The 26098-nt window shown below is 44.4% G+C and overlaps 1 protein-coding gene across 1 annotated transcript in view; it reads left to right on the forward strand.

Annotated features, from left to right (window-relative positions):
- Nucleotides 1–26098, forward strand: part of GTPBP8 (GTP binding protein 8) — a 93154-nt gene that overhangs the window by 31834 nt on the left and 35222 nt on the right. The window lies entirely within an intron of this gene.

Genomic DNA, 26098 nt, shown 5'->3' on the forward strand with positions numbered 1-26098 from the left:
TGACGCAGACATTGCGGGGAAAGGAAGCAGTGAGGCGGAGACCGTGCGAAGTAGAGTCTGACACGGGAGGGATTTGCTTTGAGACGGCCAAGCTCCCCTGCCTGGAGCCGCAGCGAGCCCGCGGGCGCCTCAGGGCAGCGTGGAAGCGGGCGGGCCCCGCGTTCCGTCCTCCGGAGGCTGCTCCGCTCGCCGCGCCGCTACCACCGTGCGCTCGGCCTCGGCGCTGGGGCGCCTTCCCAGCCGCCGGGCGCCTGTGGCCGTGGGTGCGGGCACTTCGTGGGCTCTGGAGACGCAGCGCCAAGGCGCTAATGGAAGCTCTGCCCGGTGGCTCTGTGGTTTCAGGACAGTTACCTACCGCCTCTAAACCTTAGTATCCCTGTAGTAAAAGGAAGACAATGATAGTCCGCACCTCAGAGTTGTAAATGCTTTAGAACAGTGCCTGGCATACAAATAAACATTTCCCAGAACTAATATTGTTGATTCTATCCCTAATGTTTAATGTCAGCAGCACTGCCTTATTGAAACGCGTCCCGCGCGCCCTGTGCGCCTCGTGCCTGCTCCGCCCGGGCCGTCCTGAAGCACAGCCTCCCCTCCTCGGCTCCGGTGTCAGCGCCTCTGGTGATTGATTCTTCCCGAACCTTCCTCCCCGCTCCAGAGCCACTTAGGCACTGCTGCAGTGCCCCGTGTTGGCCTCGGTTTTAGCTCCCCGTTCCTGCTGTAACTAATTACTGCAAACATAATCACTTAAAACCAGCAATACAATCATTACATTACATTTCTGAAGGTCAGAAGTCCAACATCAGTCTCACTGGACTAGAGTCAGCGGGGCTGGCTCCTTACGGGGGCTCTAGTGGAGAATTCACGTCCTTGCTTTGTCCAGCTTCTAAGGGCCACCTGCATTTTTCAATGCATGTCTCCCTTCTCCACTTTCAAACTCAGTAGCATAGCATCTTCCAGCCTCCCTCCACCCTCTCTCTCACCCTCCTGCCTGCCTCCTTAAAAGGACTCTAGTGATTATATTGAGCCCACCAAAATAATGGGATAATCTCCCCATCTCAGAATCTTAATCATATCTACAAAATCTGTTTTGCAATGTAAAGTAATATATTCACAGATTCTGGGGATTGGGATGTGGACATTATTTGAGGGAGGGCGTTATTCAGCCTACCACAGACTCTCACAAAATTTACCTCACTTTGTTGTATTAAATTGTATATTTGTATGTATCCTCCAGTGGCATGAGAGTTTACTGAAGGCAGCACTAGCTTACCGATCTTTCTATCAATGCTTTGCTCAGAGCCTGGCATATAGTAGCACCTCAATAAGTTTTAACAGCTTTATGGAGGTATAATTGATATACGAAGAACCACACCTATTTAATGTGTCCAATTTCATGAGTTTATCAATACTCACTGGCAGAATAAGAGACCAGATGGTGCTTGAATAGAGTCTTTGAAGAATAAATAGTGTTTTCCCAGGCAGATAAGGAAATAGGACATTCCTGGTGAGAGGTGTTCATCAGCATGGGTTGGAAGACGCACCTGTGCTGGGTGAGTGTAGCTGGAGCGTGATGTGCTGCGGGATGAAGCTGGGAGTAGTGGTGTCAGATCATGGGCAGAATTGGGATTTTACCCTGAAGACCAGTGGTTCTTGAATCTGGCTGATCAGAACTACCCGGATAGCTTTTAAAAATAGTATTCAGGCCCCACTTTGGAAATTTGAATTCATTAGGTCTGAGTAGGACTCTAATCTGTGTTTTTTAAAGCACCTTGTGATGGTGGGCAGGGTTGCTGTAGGTGATAAAGGAGTCACTGAGTCAGGCAGGGCAATTTCAGTCACCTTGCATCAGAGGAGGAGCACACTGGAGAACAGACTTAAAGATGAGGCTGGAGGTACGGCATTACAAAAGCTGAGGCAAGACATCATGAGGGACTCAGTTCAGACACTGGCTCTGCAGATGGACAGTATGACTTATTTGGATGTCTGGTATTTTGATAGTTAGGTATCTAGTATGACTTCCAGATTTTTACCTTGAGTTTGTGAGATACCATTGAAAAGTGGATTTAGGCAGTGTTAATGAGGTAACTTTCGATGTACTGAGTTTGAGGTTGCCCGTGGGATGTCCACAAGAATATGTCCGATTCACCAGATGAATAAATGGGACTATAGCTCAGGGGTGATTGCAGAGAGGAAGTAGAGATGGTGATTATCGGATGTTTTAAAGGCTTAGATGAGAAGGGAAGACAGTTCATATAGTAACAGTAGGATGGAGAATCAAGCACGGTATTGTTTTGTTCTGATTTTAAGGATAATGTTATCAGTCAGGGTTCCACCAGTCAAACAGAAGCAGTAGGAGATATATGTATATGTAATTTTTAAGGGATTTATTGAAAGAAATTGGCTTACATGATTGTTGGGGCTGGATAGTCAAGTCTGAAGTCTGTAGGGCTGGCCATCAGGAAGCGCAGGCTGGAAACTCTCAGGCAGGAGCCGAAGCTGCCGTCCACAGGTGGGATTTCTTCCTCCCTGTCTGCAGGGAAACCTCAGTTCTGTTCTTCCGGCCTTTTAAACTGAGTAGATCAGGCTCACCCAAGTTACCCAATAATCTCCTTTACATAAAGTCAACTGATTGTAGCTCATAATCACATCTACAGAGTATCTTTACAGCAACACTTAGGCCACAATTTAATTGAGTAACTGGGTACTAGAGCCTAGCCAAATTGACACATGAAACTGACCGTCACGGACAGGAATTTGATCACACATATAGGCTAAGGGAAAAGAGCTGAAAGAGTGAGAGAAGATGGACATGCTAAAGAGATAAAGGGGAGGGGGTTGATGGAGCAAGACCCATTATTTATTATTCAACCAACTATTTGAGCATCAGCTGTTTGCCAGGCACCATTCAGGTCCCAGAGGAGATGAGCAGAGATAGGATCAAGTGCTTAGGTAGAGGGTTGACAAATTTTGAAAAGCCTTTTTTCTCTGAGCCAGAAAGAAAAATAAAGATAGTTTTAGATGTGGATATGTTTGGGGTGGGGTAATGGGTAAATGAGGGGGCCCTGGAAAAGAGCTTCTGTGTTGTCAGTGGAGGAGGATTTGTGATCATTACCAAGAGTAGAGGGCAGGGAGATGGGGCTCCAGGTAAGCGGTGGGTATTTGAAATCAGAGCATTCTTGAACTGGAGTATGTGCAAGAGGCATGGGCTATATACGTTAGAAAGTAAGGTTTTAGGGGCACGCTTTAAAATTTTCTGGTCTTCAAAGAAAGACTGCCACAGACACAACTGACTGTTAAATATATAAAACCTTGTCTATCTCATCAGTAATCCAAGAAATATAGATTAAAATAATTTTTAGGTACTGTCAAAGAGTGAAAAGCATGTTGTCCCATGTTACTAGGCTTTAGACACAATTTTAGATAAGTGATCCTTTGTTGATGTCATCATGAAAATGGAAAATGGTATTCACACAGTGAACGAGTTGTTTCCTAATATTTGGGCAGTAGAATTGTAGTGGATAAGAGTATATGGTAGAACACAGGGCCTCCTACCCAGGCTCCTAAAGATGGCTCATAAGACACTTTCTAAGAACAATTTGGAAACCATTGTAAATAAGGAAATATGCATTGATGTGAACAATTTTTGGTGATACAGGAAAGCATTTTTAAAGCACTTTAGAAAACTCTATGCATAATGTGATTCCATGAAAAAATACATGTCTACACATTGAGAAAAAGATCTGGAAGAAACTAAATGAAAGTATTAACAATGATTATCTTTCCAGCAGTAGGATGGGTCTTTTTTCTTCTATGAGCTCATTTGTATTTTCTATTTAAAGGAAATAAATATGTATTGCTATTGTAATGAGAGAAAAAATATTTTTAATGCCAAAATAGTATGTACCAAAGTCTTAGGAGCGTGTGTGTGTATGTGTGTGTGTATGCACCAATATATTCAAAGGCAAGTACTTTTGGCCCATCTAGCTACAGCCTCTGAGCTTCAATCCCACGCTTCTATATTTTGCTCTGTGATTTTGTGGCTGGGACACTGCAAAACCACTAGGTCTTTTCCAGCAGGTAGTTGTACCAATATGTACCACTAGAGGGAGGTCGGAAGGCAGGAGACGAGAGAAGGGACTTGTTCCTTCTTGTTTGGTCCCCTACGAGGACAGTGTTGCCACACAACAGCTCTTCATCTCAGGTAATGGCAGTGGGTTCTAGCCCCTAACTCTTTTTGACACACTCGCAGAACTAGTTGACCCCACAGAGGTTCTAGCAGCAACTGGGTGGTTTTCCGCCCTCAAAGATCTGGGTCCTAATTCTGCAGATCCCTTCCTCCAAAAGTCTAAATTCTCATAACCCCAGACTCTATCCCTTGTTTCCCTAGTGCCAGGGGTTGTATGGAACTGATCTCAGTAGTTATCTCTGTGAAGCATGTGTGCTTTTCAGTTCTTAAATATCTGTTTAACCAATTCTTTATATTTTCTCTGGTAAGGTACTTGTGATTGTTTTACTAATGGACTCTGACTGATATGATACTTGGCGTGGGAAGTAATCCTAAGAAACAGCCCCTCCAACTGGGATTCCGAGGTTGGTTTGGCCATGTCCTTAGCTTTGAACACAGTAGTGATCTCCTTTCCAAGGGGAAGCGAGATGTAAGAAATCATGCTGTGCTGTGACATCATGCTTCATCACCCAAGGGTGACTGGGATGAAATGCTTTCTGAAGCCCTAAAGAGGCCAGATGACTACTATGCTACCAGAAATAGCAGTGATGCTTCTGAGTGCACTGGAGAGCCTACCAAAAATGACGCGCTCAGACCTTTAACTCCTAGCTCAAGTCATAGGGACTTGTAAACGGTGTCACCCTCACGCCAACAAGCCCTGCCAGCCAGAGTAGGAGCTTATCCCCTGCTGTATCCCCAGAACCAGTTCCCCCACCATGTGGAAAGTGGGAGCTGAGACTCTCTCAGCAGTGAGCCCCTGACATGGCATGGGAGAGGAGGTGGAGGAGAAAGCTGAGCTCTAGGCCTGGGGCAAGGGTTCCCATGTGGCACAATCACATGAGGCCCAGGGTTCTGAGGGGGACGTAGCAGTGGGATGTTAGATTAGGATAACAAGAAAAATGCTAGCAGCTTCTAGAACAGGGGGAGATGTTTTCCCAATCACTTTCCCCTTCATTGAAATAGTGATTTCGAATACTTTCCTTTCTCTCCATCCCAAGTGCTCCGTCATTGTCCACATCTCCCGGGACCTTTACATGCACTGCACTTCAGTCGTGCACTCTTGAGTCATATCCCAAATCTTGTCATCCAAAATTCTTCCATCTCTGAAATCAGAAATTCAGACATTTCCCCTTCTGACAAATTTTCCTACATTTTCAGATCTTACTCAGATTACTCCTTATAAATCTGATCTTAAACCTCACTGAATCACCAGTCCTTAACCCCTGTTGTTCCCCCATCAGTACCTCTCTGCATTCACCTTATTTCTATATAGCTTACATTCCTTTAGGCCACCACTTGCCAGTGTTCTCAATTTCCTCACCTCATTGTACTTCCATCACATTTGCCTAGCAAATACCCATCCCTATATTAATTCTACTCTCTGAATTTTCTGTGATTACAGAAAAAAACAAACAAAAAACCCCACAGAAGTCCTCAGGCAAGAACTCTCTCAACTTCCTAATACCAAACCTCCAAACTTACTTGTCCCCCCACCCATCCTGTCCTCCATCCCTCCTCCAGTTACAGTGGATAAGGTGATCCACCCCTCACCTAAGGCAAATCCCACCATCTGTGTTCTGTGCCCCAAATCCTTCTGCCTTCTCATACACTTCAGACAATAAATGAATCCCCTACTCTCAAACATCAACAATATGCCCTTCTCTATTGGCCATTTTCTATTAGCATTTAGACATAAACAAGTCTCTTCCACTTTGGGACAGAATGAACTCCTCCCTCCACTTCAGAGTTTCTCCAGTAGTTGTCCTATCTCTTTCCTTTCTCTTCCCCAGGGGGAAAGGAGTGAGAGATTAATTCCACAGCCCAACTCCTTGGAAGTCTAACTCCTCCTTCACCACCTACTCAGATTTCAACCCATTGCAATTTGGTTTCTAACTTACTGCTAAAATTATTGTATCAATCAGCATGCCAGTAGGAAGCAGAATCCATCCCAGATGGTTCAAAAGAAGGGGTTACTTACAGTGATGTAGGCACCAAACATGTGACGGTGATGCTCTCAAAGAGCAGGGACAGTGGGAATTCGTGATCATTCCTGGGAATGAAGAGACAAAGAAGGAACTAGAATAATGAGAACTAGAACCAGGGAGAAGAGGACTCCTGGTGGGAACTAAAGACAAAGTGGAATGCACCTGCTTCCCAAGACCAGACACCAAAGCATGGAGGGAATGGGAAAAATATCCTGCCCCCTTCTGCCTTCTGACCTGCCGTTGCCTTCCACTGGCCAAGCTCACTTGGAAGGCAGAGGGCAAGGGAGCCCAAGCGATAAAGTCTCCAGGGCTCAGCCTCCAGGGACAGAGAAGGGGAGAAAACAGAAGGCAGACAGAATAGCCAGCATGTTCACCCACAACCTCTTTTTCATAAAATTGATTACCTTGCTTTGACACTGTTGACCACTGCCTCCTCAAAATAATAATCTCTTTCCATGGCATCTACGACACCACGCTCTGCTGCTCTTTCTTCTCTCTTGGGATGTTCCCGCTCAGTCCCTTTGCCAGTTTCTCTTCCTCTGTCTGTTCCTTATATATTGGTGTTTTCTACCCAATCCCATGGCTATGTCCATAAATTGAAAACTCACAAGTCTGTATCTCAGTTCAGGTTTCTTTCCTGAGCCTTAGACTTCAGAGTAGTTGACTAGAGCATATATCTGCATCATCACCTGGTGATCCTAAACCACCTCGTATTCAACATGTCCCAAGTTGAATTCAGCTTCCGCACTTCTCCCAAAAACTGGTGCCTCTTTTTGTCTCACTGAATAACATTTCTATCCATCCAACATTGCATAGCATTCTCTTTGCTGCTGATTGAATGACTTCTAAAATGAAAAATATTTTACTCCTTTGCCATCAATGGCTTATTAATTCCATGATCAAACCTGAACTGCTTACACAGCTTGTGTCACACTGCTAGCTGTTCAACAAAACCACATGCTTCTCTTATTCCTGGTGCACAGCTGGGCTACTCTTACCAGCCTCTCTTGAATTAAAGTGACCATATATGTGACTGAGTTCTAGCCCATGGATGCCGTTTCCAGACCAGTGCTGTAAAGAAGCAGCTGTGCCTCTTCCAACTCTCTCTTTCCCTTCAGCAGTTAGGCTGAAGCCCTAGGGGGATGGCAAAGCCACAAGATAGAATCATTGCCTCGAGGAAAGACATTGCCTAGCACTAACACCAAAAATAGGGACAGAGAGAAGGAATAAAATGGTTACTCCTCCTGTCTTATTTACTGCTTTTGGTCAGGAGAGAAGAGTGTTTGGAGGAGAAGAGCAGAAATCTTTCCATATGTAAAGGACAGAGGTCAATCAAGAGTTGATAATATCTGAACTGTTATTCTCACTTTCACAAGTCCCCTGAATGGGTGAAAGTCATTTCTATGACACTTGCTATCGATCTATAACTTATTTCCCTGAGAAAAATTATTTGTTTAGGAAAAGTTTCCAAGTTTCTGCCATGTAGAATAATTGTTATGTCCAAATCATAGTCATTCTCCAATTGTCACGGCTCATTCAATACCCGCCTTTTCCACCAGAGGGCAGCAAGCAGCTGTACCCAGATTACCCTCTAAATCGTCGGTTCTGACTTCAGTTACAAACCAAACCAAGGAACCTAATCTACATTCCAACCCGCCAGTGGAATCCCAGCTCCACAACCTCAGACAGAATGGAGACAATCTACTTATCCCAGGAAGAGGAGATTCAGATAAACAAACTTCTCATAGGCAAAGTAGATGCACATGATTTCAAGGCCTGGCCCTGAAGTGGAAGCAGGTCACAGGATCTAAAGGGCCAGCTTTGGCCACGAGTGGCATAACCCAAGCCTGTCTTCAAGGAGCAGAGCCACCTGACCCTGGAAGTGGCTAGACTTAAAAAAAAAAAAAAAAAAGTTGATAATCAGATCATCCGATGTATAGTATTTTTTCTACATTAAAGACCAAATGTCAAGAACTGGGCTTGGAGAAAATGGAATCGTTATTTCTCCTCTGACAGCCTTGAGGCAAAATTTCCAAGTCAGATTTATAAGGTGTATAGGGATTTGGTTGCTTGTTTTGCTTGCTTTTCTCTTGCCAGTTACCTCCTGAGAGCTGGGCATGGATTAGTAAGAGCCCTCTACTATGGCTGCCAGCAAGTCTGTGCCTGATTTGGTGAGTTTCTGAAAAGGTACCAAGGCCTCTAGTGGAACATAACACCCTAGTCCTATGCCAAGGGATGGAGCCAAGTCACATTTCAGTGTCTGCTGCTGAACCAAGCTCTGAGCAGCGGCCATCTTTTCTGCCCAAAAAGTAGTTACTGGAATCTTTTAAGTGTTTGCTTTTGTAACTAAACTGGTCAAGAAAAAAATTGTTTTAAATTAGGGTTCACTCAGAAACAAGATGGTCTCTGTACACCCAACATTTCCAAGAGACCCATCCTCTGTGCCCCCAGATCCACTCACAAAAACATACATGCACATATGCCAAAAGAGCAAAAAGTTCTTCCGAGAATCAGGCTCCTAAACGCTTTCTTTTTTACACCAGTATTTATTGCTGTCCTTGTAAAATCTATGGCAGATGCTGGCATAATAAGAATTTTGCCTCAGGAGTATATAAGAAAACATGATCAGTGCAAAGCAGGTGTATTCAAATAGTTACAAGGTACTCAAGTGTGGCAAAGCCAATATGTGGAGTCACATTTAACTCAGGTCCATTCTAGGGTAAAAATTAAGGATGTTGACATTAACATTGAAAAGCTACCTCCATGAGCATCTAGGAGTCATGAGAAAAGGAATGTTTCATTTCTAGTCCTAACAAGAAACTGTTCTGTTCCTCATTCTGTCCTAAGTGCCTAGAACAGTTCAGGTACTCAATGAATGTTTATCAAATGAAGAAAATACTTAAGAAATGTACCACATCAGAGACCAATATCTCTTAGTAAGTCCACTTCAGACAGTGTGTCCCCCCCCCCCCCCCAACACTAAAGCTAAAGCAGATCATGATTTCTTCAGCTGAGCACTAGCTGAAGTAGTTGTCTTGGGCCAACGGGCCATGTCAATGCATCTTCAACAACAGTCATGTCCAGAGAGGTGAGCTGCTCATCCCGGCGGAGCAGGAGGGACAGATGCTGACTGAATACACAGAAGATTCCCATCTCACACTCTCTCGGGGTAGGCCCGCCAGATTTAGCAAATAAAAATACAGGGGCCTCAGTTAAACTTGAATTTCAAATTAATGAATTTAGCATAGGATATACTTCTACTCTAAAAAAATCGTTATCTGAAATTCTAAATTAACCGGGCATCCTGTATTTTATCTGGCAACCCTAATCTTCGGTACATACTTTTCTGAGTAAAAGGCTGGGAGAATTGTTCACCTTAAGTTGTGACCTTTCTTTTTGGGCACGTAGGTAATATCCTTTTTACTTCACTGTCTGAACACCATCACAGTCTGGTGATGAATTCCACTTAATCCCTTTAAGCATGCTGTCAAAAATTCCAGTGTATGGAATTGTTCCCTGAACTCAAAGTTTTGAAAACCACTAGTAGTCTTTGGTAATCAGTCTTCTTTGATCAGAATGAAGGGTCTGCCATATAACCTTCTTCGTCCCCTATACTCTGGGAAGTGATTTCTGGGCAGATACCTTTGTTTAGAAGGTTGAAAGTAGGCTTAGGAAGTCCTGTGTTCTAAGTAATCTCCAGCCAATTATCTACCTCCTAAGCATCAAGTGGTTCTAACACCCAGTTCTGGGGGTAGGGAAGGGACTCATAATGCAAAAGAGCAGGGGCAGAAAGTACTGAACTAAGATGATGTTAACATGAATTTAGCTTTTTCAACAGGAATGCGACTTAGAAAAAGTGATCCCCAGCCTTCTGTTCACAAACATCCAGTATTAGTCCTAGACCAGAGCCAGTCTTTCCTGAGAATCTGTACCTAGCTCTGGTTCTGGACAAGTGATCAGTTCCTGGTTACAGTCTCAGAGGGACCCAGTCCACCTTCACCCAGAGCTCAGCCCTTGCACTTTGTGGGTCAGCTTGGCCAGAAGGCACAGTGAATAACCCTGTATGCCTTGGGTGAAGGTAGGAGTGGGGGTAGGAATGGGAGGAAGGCAGAGAGCAGAGGAATCTAGCTAGTAACCAGGGAGGGAATATGAATGGATACTTTTCCATAAGGAAAAAAAAAAGCTTTAGTTATAGAATTTTGTAAAGAAATGCTCTTTAGTCACTTGTGAGCATTGTCATTTTTTATTAAACAAAATATAAATGAGTACCATTTATATTATTAAGTGGAAACCAATTAAATGGATAAAAATAAAACTTGTACCTTTCTAGAAAGATCCATTGTATTATATATCATTTAAGACCTGTCACAAATTAACACCAATCAACTTTTCCAGTCTCATCTCCTGCCACTTCTTTCTAGGACTGCTATACTCTACCCCAGGGTTTTTGAACCTCAGCACTATTGACATTTTGAATGGGATAATTCTTGGTTGTAAGGGGCTATCCCATGTAGGATATTTAGCTGCATCCCTGGCTTCCACCCACTAGATGCCAGTAGCACCTCCCCAAGGTCATGAGAATCAAAAATGTCTAGAGACATTAACAAATGTCCCCTGGGGGACAAAGTCACCCCCAATAAGAACCACCAAGGTATAACCCCCCCCCCAATTGAGAAGTACTGCTCCGGCCCATGAGACAACTTGCCTTTCTGTGAACACAGCTTCACACACACTCCCCAGCATGCACACACACCTTTCTTTCTGTTCCCTTTACCTGAAACACTCTACTTTCCCCCTTTTCATCAGCAAGCTCGTGCTTGTTCTTGAAAACCTAAATCGAATGCTGCCTATCTGGCATGGCTACCTGTGTAGTTTTCCTTACAGGCCATGCCAACTTAATTTCCTTTCCCTCCTCTGGCTGCCAGAGGCACTGCACACATCTTACGTGTACTAATAGTGCTCACCACATAAAGGCACAGTTACTCCCCACTCCCAACAGGCTGAGTTCCTCAAGAGCAAGGTCTGTGTATCCACACCTCCCTGCCCAGCGTGGTCTCGTGTGTGAGCGTGTGTGTGTGTGTGCGTGTGTCCCGACAAATGTACACAGCACTCATATAAATGTTTATTGAAGCATAAGCCAAAGTCCTAAGTTATATCACTTACTGTATATTTCCTAAAAGAATATGTGGATTTTCATACTTATCAAGTAGAATAAATTAAACTTAGTCTCCACTAAACTTCTGTGCTTCAGCAAGTCTGACTTACTGTTTTGCAAATGTGCATAGTATTTTCCCATCTTTACACTGTTGTTGAAATTGTTGTTTTCACGTGGCAAAGGTCTGTTCTCATTTCTCCCTGTCAAAATCCTTTCCAGACACCACCTGCGTTTTCACAGCCCTAGACACACACACGTGCGTGCACACCCGTGCACACACGCTGTGACCCCTTCTGTCCGAGCCCGTGGCTGTTCCTTCTGCATCCTAGCTCTCCTCGTTACCTGCCTGTCCCAGCGGGCTTCCCTTAAAGTGGATTCCAACCCTTCACGGCAAATACTCATCTCTTTTTCCTTCAGCTCCTCATCTAGCGACTGGCACATACTAGACATCAAACAAGAATTTGTTGAATAGAAAAATTAGAGGTTGATTTGAAAACACTCAGTTAATGTCCGGAGCAAATGTAAGTAAGTTCAGGAAGGAAGGGGGTTGCGACGCCACCAGAGGGAAGTTTTAGAAAGATTAATTAATCTAGGATTGAAAAGATGGAGGCGCATTATCAGGCCAGCCCAGTAGCGCAAGGGCGAGGCGAAGCCATTGCCTCGCCAGCAGCAAAGGGGCAGGAGCCGTTTCAGAACCACAGCACATGGGATTGGGACCTGGCTGGAAATGGGATGAGGGGGAGAGGAGTAGGAAGAGATAATGTCACTGGGATCCTAATGCTGGGCACTGGAATGATGGCAGTGTCACTCGGCAAACTATCAAGATTTGGGGAAGAGATCATGAGCTCAGCAGCTGCGGTGTCAGTGAACCACGCCAATAACAATGTCACAGAGGCGTTGGAAAGGCGTGAATGAGGCTTAGAGAAGAGGAAGAAGCCAGACAGGGTGTGAGAGTCAGTTTTAGGGCTGAGACCAAGGGCCAGCATGGGTGACTGAGGCGTGGGGTCTGGGATGAGGGAAGGGAGGAGGGGCTGGTAGTAGGGGAGGCAAGAGGGAAGGGTGGGGAGCACACTGCCAAGAGAGAAGGGCGTTCCAAGGACGTTAGTGATGCCGAAGTGCGTGAGAGCGGGGGCTGGAGACGGGCCTGTGGATTCCTTCACTTGGAGGTCTGTTGACTTCTGAGAGATAAGATTTAATGTGTGGGGGGGGGTGGGGGGGGGGTGCTGGCAGCCAGACTGCCAGAAGGTAAGGAGACAAGGAGCGGTGAGAACGCCATGCCCAAAACCCATTCCCTCAGCACGGGTGCTGGTGCACTGGAAGATGGTCGGTACCCCACAGCTCCAGGGAATAGCAGGGTTTGCAAAGATCCTGTTTGTTTTCAGGCTGCATGGATCTTGTTTGTTGACAGAGGGAAAGGAACTGGAAAGTAGGGGATTTTGAAGCTATGAGAGAAAGAACTTTACAAGCACGTCTTAGAGCAGGTAGGATGGCTTTGGAAGGAGAAATGCCCTGTTTCTCTGAGAGAGAAGAAAAGAGGGGGGAGTGAAGAATCACATAACTCTGGTGAAAAGGAGAGTGAAGGGACCTCCCTTCCAGACATTCTGATCTGCTGGAACAAGGGGGTAGGTGCTGTGGCACGGCCCACCCAGTCTGAAGCTGGAGATACATGAGGGTGGTCCCAAGTCATGTTTCAGGGAAGTGACAAGAGACAATGTAAAGGATGGCAAAGCAGCAGTCAGATTCCAGGATTCCTTTCAGATGAACATGTCTTTTCGTGAAAACTCCTACTCACCCTTCAAGACCCAGCTCAAATGCCCCCTTCTCTGACTTACACAGGTGGAAACTGAACTCATGGGAGTCATTCTCCCCTGACCCTATACCCTACAGTTCTTATAAAAGTACTTACTTGGTTGTATTTCAAGTTATATGTTCACTCATTTGTCTCTCCCACCTGTGCTTGGGCTTCTCAAAGGTCATAATCCATCTGTGTATTCCCAGTGCAGAGCAACATGGCCGGCACATATTAAGTGCTCAAATATGATGAGCGAAGGAAGGGAGGGAGGGAGGGAGGGAAGGAGGGAGGGAGGGGGGGAGGGGGGAAGAAGGAAGGAAGGAAGGAAGGAAGGAAGGAAGGAAGGAAGGAAGGAAGGAAGGAAGGAAGGAAGGAAGGAAGGAAGGAAGGAAGGAAGGAAGGAAGGAAGGGGGGAAGGAATACAGGGTGAGGCAAAAGTAGGCTTACAGTTGTGAGTACTCAAAACACAATTTGTTCTTGTATTGTTATTTATTAATCATTGTATTGTGTTCCCTATGAACAACTGTACACCTACTTTTGCCCCACCCTGTGTAAGAATGAATGATAATTCCTGCCGCGGTGGAATCTGACTTCCACCCAGTGTATTTACTAGAGCAGAGAGGGACCCACGGAGAGGCGGCGGGTCATCTGGCTACACGAGAGCAGGGAAAAACTGCACGTGTGGATACACGTGAACTAAAAGCAAACAAGTCCAATAATAGCCATGAAATAAATGTGAAACTCAAATGGTTTTTCTCAAAACCCATCTGCAGTCCTGAATAGCAGGGGGAAAGAGTGGGAGGATGGGGAACTGAGTGAAAAAAGTAACAGGCCCAAGAGATAATTTACAGTTGGGAATGGAATGACTTCCTAAATCGTCGAGTGTGTGGTCCAGAGAGCAGAGTACCCCAGATGCTGTTACTGTAAAAAACCACTCGTGACATATTTTGGCAAAAAGAAAGTCTGTTTTGAATCCATCTCTCCAGCAGCACACAACATTGCCTTAAAAAGCAACGGCTCCGTGAAACCCGCTTTCAGAAGGAATTCAGTTTAATGGGATTCTGTGGTACCTTGCACCGTGGGTGATGCTGTTTCCTCAATCCCACCACGTGCTCAGCCAGGTGGGTGTGATTGTCCCTGTGTCATACACACAAGGAAACTGAGGCAAGGGGCAGTGAAGCGAGTGACCAAGATCACACACTAGTCCACAGGGCCAAGAATAAGAGCAAGTCTTTCTGCCTGCAAGCCCATGTTTTCCCACTGTATTAACAGATTCTCCATTGAGTGTAATGAGCAAAGGGTGGTGAGGGGCCATAGAATCAAGGCCGCTTCATGGCACGCTACCTGGTGAGGTGTGCAGGCCTGTGCTTAGAAGTGCCCTATGCCCGGTTTAAGGTTCTGCTGTTGTTGTCTTGAAATTCTTAAGAATTTTTAACAAGGGGTCCTGTATTTTCATTTTGCACCGAACCCCACAAATGTAGACAGGCTTGCAAAGAATTGTAGAATGTTGGAGCTAGAAGGACTTTGAGAGGTCATCTGTTCCACCCCAACCCACTTTAGACATGAGGAAACAGGCACAGAGAGGCAGAGTGGCCTGCCTTTAGTCACACACCTAGTCGGCAGAGCAGCAGCGGAACCTGGTGTTCCTCCTCCCTTACCACACTGTCTTTAAAGTTAGAGAAGGGACTCCTGGCCTGTGTCGCTCAGTTGGTTGGGTGTCGTCCCCTGCACCAAAAGGTTGCCAGTTCCATTCCCGGTCAGGGCACTTTTGCGGGTAGGGGGCATTCGGGAGGCAGCCGATCCATGTTTCTCCCTCTCCCTCTCCCTCTCAAATCCATTTTAAAATAAATAAATAAAAATAAAGTTAGAGAAGGGAGGTTCCCCCTTCCCTTCAGGAGCTTATCTCTAGCCAAAATATCATTTGTGGCTAAGCTGGGTCAACTCATTTCACTCCTGGGCAAATGGTCCTGGGTTTTTTCATAAAAACCAAGTGCACATAAACCTAAATGTGATTCCAACCAAACCACAATGTCTACACTGTGGTATAAGAAACCTTTAGCTCAGTCTCTCACCTAACAACCCTCACCCCTGCCCCAACCGCCCTAACATGCATTTCTTATACAGGGAGAGGCTGGCTCAGCCAGGGTCAGGCTGGGGTCGTGCCAGGGCGACCAGGGGTAAGCCAGGCTCAAGGCCGCGGCCAGGGCTCCCGCCTACGCTGACCCGGAGGACAGGGAGCATTTTGGCACTGCCTTTCTTCCTCCAGGGACCAAGGCATCGGTGCCTCACTTCTCCTGAATTGACAGCATATTAAGCCCCGTTGGCAGGGTCTGGCAGAGTCACACTGGGGGAAAGACAGAAGTGCCCAAACATTTGTGAGGGTTTGTGTGCACCTCCTTTGTGTCCTCACACTTGGAAGCTACAATAATCAGAAGGTGGTATTCTGACTTCCAGCCCAGACCCACCAGAGCATGTGGCTCTGTTCAGTGCAGAACCAGTGCTGAGGCATGTTTGACTGTTTTGAAGGCTACATGTGTCCCCACAGCCCAAAGGAGGAGAGGAACGACATGCAGATCATGAAGGAAACTTGGTTATGTCGTTAAAGAGCCTCTTCAGGTTTCCTGGTGTTGTGAGAAGGTTTTGCCAGCAGGCACAAAATGAACAGTTTCTATTTTGAGTCAGAACAAACCCAGTATATCTCAACACCGCTGTCACGTGGTCACAACTCGGTGAGGTGGCACCAGCCAGATGGCTATTGTCCTTTTGTCACAGACCACGCACATAAATTATCACCTGACATAGAAGCACCACAGGGCAGAGAATCTTACCTCTTGTTCACTGATGTGTCCCAAGAACCTGAACAGGGCCTGGCATGTAGTAGGTGCTCATTAAACACTTGCTGTGTGGATGAATGCTACTTGTGGCTTTGAAGGATCTTTAAGATATCAGTATAAACGAATGATAGTGTAGGGTCGTGGATTTGTATTCTAACATGACAACCAAAGAGGGGTATTTAGGGTACTCTGAGGGGGTAGAATGGGTCCATGATGGTGTGTTTGATCCAAATAAAGAGAAATAAAGATGGGGAAAATATTAGAAATTATTTTTTTATTTCTTTAATTACTCACCTAGGGCTCTGTGTATTTAGGCTAATCCTAGTAGCTCTGGCCCACATATATGCATACATATATACACACACATTTGTATGTATAAATATGTAGAGAAGTATATATTTTTTATTTGCTTTTATGTATATATGTCTCTGTGTGTATGTGTGTGTGTGTATATATATATATATATAGAGAGAGAGAGAGAGTGAGTTGTTTTTCTGACATCCTGACCCATGACACCTAAATACTTTGTGTCTACTTCCACAGAACAGGGACACTCTTCTGTGGTACGTGACAACACCACCCCAACCTGAAAGTCAACACCAACGAAACACCAACTTCCAATCCACTCACCTCATTCAGATTTCTCCCACCACCCCAACAGTGTTCCTTTTCCTCATTCCTCTCCAGGAGCACTCACTGTCTCAGTGTCCCCCTTCATTCTGGAACAGTATCCCCTCCTTTCCCTGACTCTGTGTCCTTGGTGGTCTTAAAGAGCATAGACTTTCCTTCGCCAAGACGACACTTGACTTGGATCAGTCAGACGTTTCCTCAGACTCAAGTCTTGCCTTCTTGGCAGAAAAATTGGAGAAAGGATGCTGTGCTCTTCTCAGTGTGTCACATTAGGAGGCAATACCGTACCAGCCTGTTCGCTGTTGGTGAGGTTAACCCGCTTACCTGACCAGATTTACTTCTGCCAAGTTGTCCACTGTGAGGTCAGAATATTCTCCTTGTATTTTATTAGTATTTTGTGGGGAGATGTTCTAATATTACACCAAAGTACTGTTCCTCATCAGACCTCCACACTTAGCTGTCATCTCCTGCAAGGAACAGTTTCTTCTCCTTCATTTGTTTATACATTTATTTACATCAACGTGAACTCACGGAGTCTTGTTATATTCATTGTGTTCCCACCCAATTTTTTGATTATTTACTTTGATGTTTAAGTGTTCCTGAACTTGGCGGCGAGTGCTCCTTCGAGCGGACTTGTATGTCCTAGTGACATGTCCATACCATTCTTGGAGTATTTATTTTCTGTCACAAGATGATTCAGGGTCATCTTGCTCTGTCCTTGCCCCAGCCCTACAATTAGCCATTCCTCTAAGGAGACTTGGCTCCTTTTAATGGAGGAGGTATTTAAAAGCCAAGATCTGTGGATTTATTGTTCTTATGGCTCCATATATCTATAACTACCTCTATATCTATGTACATGTATTTAAAAATTTATGAGTTTATACCAATACTTCTAGCTTCAGTCCAACATCTCGGGATCTTTCTAGCTTTTCCTATTTTCATGTTTGAAAGTCTTGTCTCAGAAGGTGAGAAATGTGGACCTGGTAATCCTCAATATATTTGCTCAATCAATTAACTTATTTGCTGAAGGTAGCCCATCCCACACCTGCCTCCTTCAGTTGTCACCTCTGAATCTTCCCCATGTAATTGCTCAACCGCCAGGCTGCTTCCCACCACCATATACATCATCATAGCACTCCCTTCTCCTCACTGCCCTGCTTCCTTGGAGCAAGATGAGAAGGGAGGGGAATGGATTGATATTTTGTTTTGTTTTATTTTTTAATTCTCACCAGAGGACATGCTTAGAGAGAGGAAGAGTGAGAGTGAGAGAGAGAGAGAGAGAGAGAGATCAATGTGAGAGTGAAACATCAGTCAGTTGCCTTCCATACATGCCCTGACCCGAGATCGAACCCACAACCCAGATATGTGCCCTGACGGGGAATCGAACCAGCAACCTTTTGGAGCACATCATGATGCTCAACCAACTGAGCCACTCTGACTGGGCTGGATTGATATTTTAAAAGGCTCCCCAAGTGATTCTAAGTATGTAGGCAGGTTTGTACATTATTGGACTACAGAGCAGTAAGAAGGCAATATTTACATCTAAATCTGAGTCCCAAACAATCAAACTCACCACATGACATTCTCCTGGAAGCATTTTTATTGAGAATTCAGTGTCTCAATAAATGAGTGGAGTTGGAAGGCTCCCGGAAAGGGTGGGGAGTCATAAGACTTGAGAAGCAAGATAAATGGTAGAATAACAGAAATAGGCGAAGCCAAGATAAATCACATAATTTTGCTTCAGACTGGCCCTGACTGTGTTCTCTCAGAATTATCTCATGTGTCCTCTTTGGAATGTGCAGATGTGCCACTGCTCCCTAATCTGACTTGCAAGGACCACCTAATACTTTGACCCCAGAAGTCTGTGAATATCATGGCTTGTCTTAATTTGTTGAAGGGTTCACTCTATTTTTAGTGGACGTCTTATATTTTTCCACTTCAGAGAATGGATTGTATTTCTGGGAACGAGTCTGGCTAGTGGAAACAGTGTTGTCCTTTGCCCATCTCTGCTAGCACACCTCAGCCTTGACCTATGATGTCTGCTCTTGGCTGCTTCAACCTTGGACCCCCACTCAGCAACCTTTATTTAGTCTTTGCTGTATAGCCTGGTATGAATCACAAACCCAACACTAAACCCCACAGGCCAGAATTGCCAGGGTAGAGCAGTGTGAACCCACCTGAACCAAAGTTATTGTACTTTCTCCAACTCCACACTAATGAAGAAATTTGTCAAATATTTATTCTGGAAGAGGAATTAAAATCAAGTTAATAGGAAAGGAAGATGAATGATTGGATTCTGTTATTGCCTTTCCTGGCTTCCTATGTTGCTGGAGAAAGCCATAAAACCTTATTTGTGCAGTTCATTTTCATAGTATTTTCATGCTTACATTATGGCTGAAAGAAAAGTCAAGGCTGGCTCCAGATGAAACATCTCTGCAGGAAAAAGGAACACTTTGTCCCAGAGCCACAACTGGCACAGCCCTGCAAAGCAAACTTGCACAACAAAGTCAGGGCAAAAGTTAAACAAAAAGAATTAAAAGAAAGGTCCAACAGATGGAGGGGTCTTTAAATTATTAAAGCTCTCTGTAGTCAATATCTGATTTGCTAATCATAGGTTAGTTTCTAAAATCTTCCTTTGACCTAATGGTCAGTCTCCAGAGATCATCATGGATGGCAGTTCAAGAAGGAATCCTTGAGTAAATCACAGCTTGGCATAGACCACAAGAAGACTCCAGTGTGAGATGGAGTTTGTGCTGCTTAAATTTAGCTCTAGGAAAACCTTCTCTTTTCTAAGATACATTGGGAAGCTTAAAGGTGATTTTGTTTTCATGGGCATATGTGTGTGCGTTAACAACCAAAGTCCCAGAAGAAGAAAGGAACCAAAATAAAAACAAACTAGACTAATTGGTAACCTGAAGAGAATATCACAATAAAAAGAATGAGTTGGGGCCAGGGGCCAAGACCAGGTTGGAAAATTATTACAATTATTTTCCACGAGAAAGATTATGAAGACTGTTTTAGTCTGTTCGGGCTGCTCTAACAATACCTTGGACTGGGTGACTTATAAACAATATAAATTTATTTCTCACAGTTCTGGAGGAAATGGAATCACAAGGTGCCAACAGATTTGGCATCTGGTGAGGGTCCCCTTCCTGGCTCACAGATGGCTGTCTTCTCACTGTGGCCTCACATGGCAGAAAGGGGTGAGAAAGCTTTCTAGGATCCCTTTTAAAAGGGCACTAACCCTATTCACAAGGACTCCTCCATTATGACCTAATCACCTTCCAAATGCCCCACGAACAAATACTATCACATTGGAGATTAGGCTTCAACCTATGAATTTTGGGAGGATAGTAGAAGGTAAGGAAGATTGTACTAATCAAGGCATGAAGAGGCTCAGTCAATCAAGGGCTTCACTTGAGTTCCTACTGTGTGCACTGTGCTATTTTGACACCATGACTGATGAAAGAAATAGGTGTGGTTCCTACTTATAATCATTGTAGGCCAGTGGTATGCTGGCATTGGCTCACACCAGCCCATGAGAACAGAGTATTAATTATTCAGGAAATTTTCAAGCAGGTTGTAAAAGCATCATTAGATTGAAATGAGCCACAAAAGTCATAACTGCACTGAAAATAGATGACTGCTACCAATTAGGACTTCGATTTTATGGACGCAGTTTCCCAGGACTTTGCGGTCAGTTACCATCTCCCAAGGCTGGAGGTGATAGACTGAGGGTTAGAATATGAAAATTAACAGGGAGGCTCCTACGAAGTCAGAATCCAGAAAAGGCCAAAGCCTTGGGGAGGCTTCAGTTGAAAATAGGACTTGAGTAAAGAGGAGAAAAGGAACACTGTGGCTTTTCCTAGCCAGTCTTAATCACCGTCCTCACCTCATCCGCAGCATGGCCATCCCATTAGCCTACCCATCAACCTGTCGGTTCCTAGGGAGAGGCAGAGGGGAGCACAAAGAAATCAGAAGGTAGAAAAGCTGCTGAAGCATACAATGCTTTGGTTTTTAGAGATGCAGGGGTCCTCAACAGTTACCCAACCCAATTCCTCACTTGGAGCTGTGAAAATAGAGCCAAAGAGGTAAAATGACACCGGGTTCATATAGCTAGTTAACAACACAGCCAGCGCCAGAAACCAGGCCTTATTCATTATCCCTACTACGTACCAGGTACTGTGGTGGTTCCCAGTCCTGTTCTGCTTACTGCTGCGTGCAGTATGACTCACGAGTAGGGAGAGGCCGCGTGGAATTAAAGGAAGAACTGAAGCTCATCCCTCTCTCCCACCCAGCACACTGAGTATGTATTGTTTTAAGAAGAATTCAGTTTATTAATTCCAACTCGGAAGGACCTGCCAACTTAGAAAAGGGATGTGTATGTAGTTGAAGAGCTGATAATGAAGGTGCTGTGTGTGTACCATCTGGTATAATCGGGAAAAGGTTATTTTTTGTCCTAAGTCATAACTTCTTAAATCACAGCCTTCACTCTCTACAAAACTATCAGAAATGATGGTGATTTCGATTTTTTCCAGATGGAAAAAGGATGATATCATCCTGAGCCTGGCCTCTGCAAGAGTCGTTTATTCTGCCTGGCATAACGGGGCAGCTGTGGCAGAGGTGTCAGAGCTGGAATGAGTCCCTGAGACCAAGCAGGCCCCTCTAGAACTGTTTCCTACATGTCAGGGTTGCACCTCTCAGACTTGCAGAGAGAAACTCGTGCTGTGATGACACCAGCTGAACCTTCTCAGGGAGTGGAAGGTTTGGTTCTGCACTTGCCATCCAACCCCTGTCATCAGCATTAAACTCACGTTATGTTTTAAGAGGCGAGGTTCTTATTAAGCCAGTCTAAATAAAGCCTTTGTGAGAGAGCAGATCCCTGCTGGTCCCCTGAGAGGGGATGGAATGCAGAGCTTGACTGATCCTCTGCCTCTCTGAGTGCAGCGAACGTTCCAACCCAAGTTACAGGAGAATCAGGCCCTCCTTTCGCAAGGCAGACTTTCCTCGGTGAGGGGATTACAGAGGTTTCCTTTAAAGAGCCATGGGGGGGGGGGCCTAGTCTAGGGGAAGAAGGATCATATCAGATCAATCTTCAGAATCCTTACTTTGTGCCTAATAATTAATTGCATTGCTGAGATGACTTAAAAGACCAATTCATAGTCTAGATATGTCTGCTGAACAGATTGTGACTCTGCATAGTTGGTAATAAAGTAGAACAGTGCAGACACAGAGCAAAGCAAAACTGAAAACACTTTCTAGGTAGTTGTCCTCTAACACTCACTCACCCTGCCTGAGGACAGCAGCTCCATTAGGCGAGATGCACTCTTACATGGCATGTGGTCTTCATAACAGTTCTGCTGGGTTGTATGCTGACCAACCATCACAGCTTGCCCAGGACTGCGAGAGTTCCTGGGATGCAGAATTTTAGTTTTAATATCAAGATAGCCTGAAGTGAACCAGGAAGATCTGGTAACGCCATTAAAACCCAGTACCACCTGTCCCCTAATTCACTGACTACAGACCTGAATGTGCATCCCGGTCTGACTTCAAAGATTGGTCTCTCCTTTCAATGGCCTGTAAGGAGTTTTATTGACAGAGAAAGGTAAGAAAAGAAAATAACCAGATGTTTCCTTGTAGTCCTCCACATTGGAGGCCTATTTAACAAGGAAATGGAGTTAAAAACAAGGTGTAGATGTGAAAGATTTCCTAAATTTCTTTGAGAAAGAAGCATGGGAAACTCATATTGTAGAGTATCTCCCATATTTTATAGAAGATACAATTTCTGATTATAAAGACCAGGTCATGGTGTAGTATCAAAGGAATATTTTTTACCTTCCCAGTTTTAATTTCTAATACAATATGCAACAATAGATATAACCCAAATAAACAAAAACTCTTCGAGTTCTCAACAATTTCTAAGAATGCCATGGAGTCTGAAACCAAAAAGTTTTAGATTGCAACATAGGAAGGTCTCCAAAGGCTTGATCAGATCTGAATGCTAGAGTGGATTTACCTTGTAAGACCTTCCCACTCCAACTGTGTCCCCCAAGAGAGCACAGAGGACACTCCTAGTACCAAGACTATAAGAAATATGTTCATGAAGGGAACTCCAGCACATCAAGGATCTGCCCTGTATTGCCATCTGACTGTCCCCCTGAATTCAGTGGGGATGGGGGGGTCCAGGAACGGCAGGGGGCTACATGGCAGACAGTGACCAAAGACAAGGTGGATGTGGTTACCTCAATGGGCAACAGAGCCATACACAATAAACAGAACAGTTTAAACCTCAGAGATCACTGGTGCTAGCTAATATTGGTGTCCCTGTAACTGCATAGATGGACAGTCTACTAAAGTCTTACTTGATTTGTGAAAGCAGAAAAGCTCTAGGTTTGCTCAATAGAAGTCTGACTGGAATCACCACAATAGAGACTTGTGGCCCTTCAGCAAAGTCCTAGACTTGAGACAGGACACAGATTCAGAGCCCCCTAAATGAAGTGGCAGCTGAGTACTCTTTAGGAAATCCAAAATGTATATTGTAAATCATCTTCCTAGACTTCCTAACAAGAGGCTTATGCCCCAGCTCTCTGGGGGCTTGAAACTATCCTAATTGGCCACTGTTTTTCCATCTGAACCCTCCTTGTCTAGCTAATTATTGCCTGGTGCTACAAGAGCCCACTCAGGCCAAGAAAGAGAACACAAATCCCCACAAACACTGGGTCCTGTAGCATGGCCAAGATTCATGCTGGACCAACCCTACACCATGAGCATACCGCACTTTGTCTCTGCCTCCTCTCCCCTACATTCTCTCTACTTTATTTTCTCAGTCTTTTCTTTTGCTTCTGCCCTGTCTCTGCCCTCAAGGTTTTTGTCTGTTAGGCCAGTTAGTGGCAGGTCCATTCAGGATGAGAGGGGAGTTTTCTCTATTTGGAATTGAGAAGATGCAGGCAAGGTACTTTGGCCATAGTGTCAAGTCTGCATCAGCCTCAACTTCAGCTCCCAAGGTAAAGCTACTTCACCCAAAGTAATGCTACATCGTAAGAACCTTCCAAGTTTTGCAGGACTTGAGGGCCCTGCTGCAGTCTTTCTAAAGGGCCTGCACCCATCTAACTCATGAAGAAACTGCTTTATAGAAGGAGCTCAGGAAATGTGTGCTGAATGTTCATTCTCGACCTCTTTGGATGTGAGTGTGAGGAGATCAGTGCCCAAACCACCTAAACATTATGGAGAACTCCAACTCCATTCCTCATATGAGATGATACAGTAGAGGTGTTTCTAGAGTAAACTAGAAAGGTATATGCCTAGGCACAGCTGGAATATATAATGACAGTACATTGAAATGTCAGCCCCCACCCACTGGGACCCTCAGTGCAAGTCCTCTGTGATGTGTTTTCTGTGTAGCTGAGGATATAGCCCTTTAAAGATCAAATCTTTTCATTGAACTATTTTGAAATTATAAATATAACTATATTCATTTTCATGTGTTATATATATTTTCATTTGCTGTACATATATAAACATATACATATAAACATATATGTATGGCAAATGAAACTTATACACACAATCGTATGCCACTTAATGACAGAAATGCATTCTGAGAAATGTGTCATTAGGTGTCATTTTGTTGTGCAAACATCACAGCATGCACTTACACAAGCCCAGATAGTACAGACTACTACTATAATTGTGCTGTACTTCTATACAACTGGCAGTGCAGTAGTATTTTTACAACAGCACTGCCACAAACGAGTAATGTGTGGCACTACGACATCACTATGGCTACATTGTCACTGGGCAAGAGGAATTTTTCAGCTCCGCTATAATCTTATGAGACCACCGTGTATATATGGTCTGCCCTCGACAGAAACTTTGTTATGCAGCACACAACTGTGTGTGTGTGTGTGTGTGTGTGTGCGTGTGTCCATCTGCCTTCTTAATCAAAGCCTGTTACACATAATTCTCTATGTTCGAATGTCAAATTATGAATATCAAATATGGTTTAATATTTTAATCCAGTTCCTGTAGCAATTGGATATGTCTGGCTCAAGAAGAAATCCATAGCTAAGCACTGGAAAGACCTGGATGTCCCCCTAATTCTTTAGGTTCAGGTCAGCGGTTCAAGAGTATGTCTGTTCCATGGCTACTTCGTGTCAGGCACTGTGCCAAGGGCTGGGAGCAGAGGAAGAATAAGACCTAAAGAGCTCTCCGTCCACATGGAAGTTTCTTTAAAAGACAGAGGGTGAGAAGGAGCCCTGGGAGCCTTCCCTCACAGTCAGATTGTCCTCTACCTCGTCCAAATTGAACTGTGACCAAGTATCTTTTCCAAGTTTCTTTTTCATTGCTGTTTTCCTTGGAGAAAAAGGTTTTGTGTCAGCAGCAGCAGCAGCAGCAGCAACTCTCTCGATGTGTTGAGTACTTATGCTAATCAGTGATCTGGCACTAGTTTACTGATTCTTTGGTCTGATTATTTATTATTTATAGCGTGTGGTAAGCGCAGATGGCATTTTGCAAAGCATGGAACTCTAGGAATGAATCCCCAGCCTCAAGGCGTTGACCGTTTGATTTAGACATAAACAGAGCGCTGAACAAACAGTGAGACATCTAGCTGAGTCGATGTGCCTGGAAAGAAGGGAAAAACTGGGAGACCGAGAACAAGAAGTGAGTTTTATGGAGGGATTTGACAAAGGAAGAAAGGAGCAAGAAAAATGTGAGCTATCTCAAGAGACACACAAGAAAGGTTACCAAACCACGGGGTTAAAAGGGAGACAAAGGGAGCATGGAGAGTCCCAGGAGAAGAAGGAACTCAATGAGAGTCCCTGCTTCAGCCTTTTGGTTGGAGAGGAGAGACCGGGATATCCAAGTGAGAAAACTTAATGATCATGGATGAAGGTGACAAGATCATGGCCTAATATTTAATTTCAGGAGAGGAAGGGGAAAAGACGGCCATCGGAAGTGTGAAAAGACTAGGAGGAAGTCGGAATGAGAAGAGGGAGGAGGTTTTAACCGATATCAAGGGAACTGGCCACTTCTGTCAAATGGGCCATCTGCACCCAATTTTAACTTTTCCGGTTCAGAAATTTCCCCTTATTGATTCACCCAGAGATGATCATGCTTTTAATATCTTATTCAAACTAATAAAATTCACAAAAGACTCTTATGTAAATAGGAATTTAGATGCATTTGATTCTGAGTAGACAACACAGGTTGAAAGTAACTGGGTAGAAAAGATAAACCATGCAAGCAGTAAGCATAAGAATGGTGGAATGGCTGTATTAATATCAGATAAAACAGACTTCAAGACAAAGAGTATTTCCAGATAAAGAGGGGCAGACATCTCATAATGATAAATGACTCTATTCACCAGGAAGACATAAAATAGTAAGTATGCACCTTATAACAGAGCTTCAAAATTCACAAGGTAAAAATGGACAGAATTAAAGGAAGAATGTCTACATTCGCAGTGGAGGTTTTAAT

The sequence above is a fragment of the Miniopterus natalensis genome, chromosome 6 (genome assembly GCF_054644295.1).
Source record: "Miniopterus natalensis isolate mMinNat1 chromosome 6, mMinNat1.hap1, whole genome shotgun sequence".
Classification (NCBI taxonomy): Eukaryota; Metazoa; Chordata; class Mammalia; order Chiroptera; family Miniopteridae; genus Miniopterus; species Miniopterus natalensis.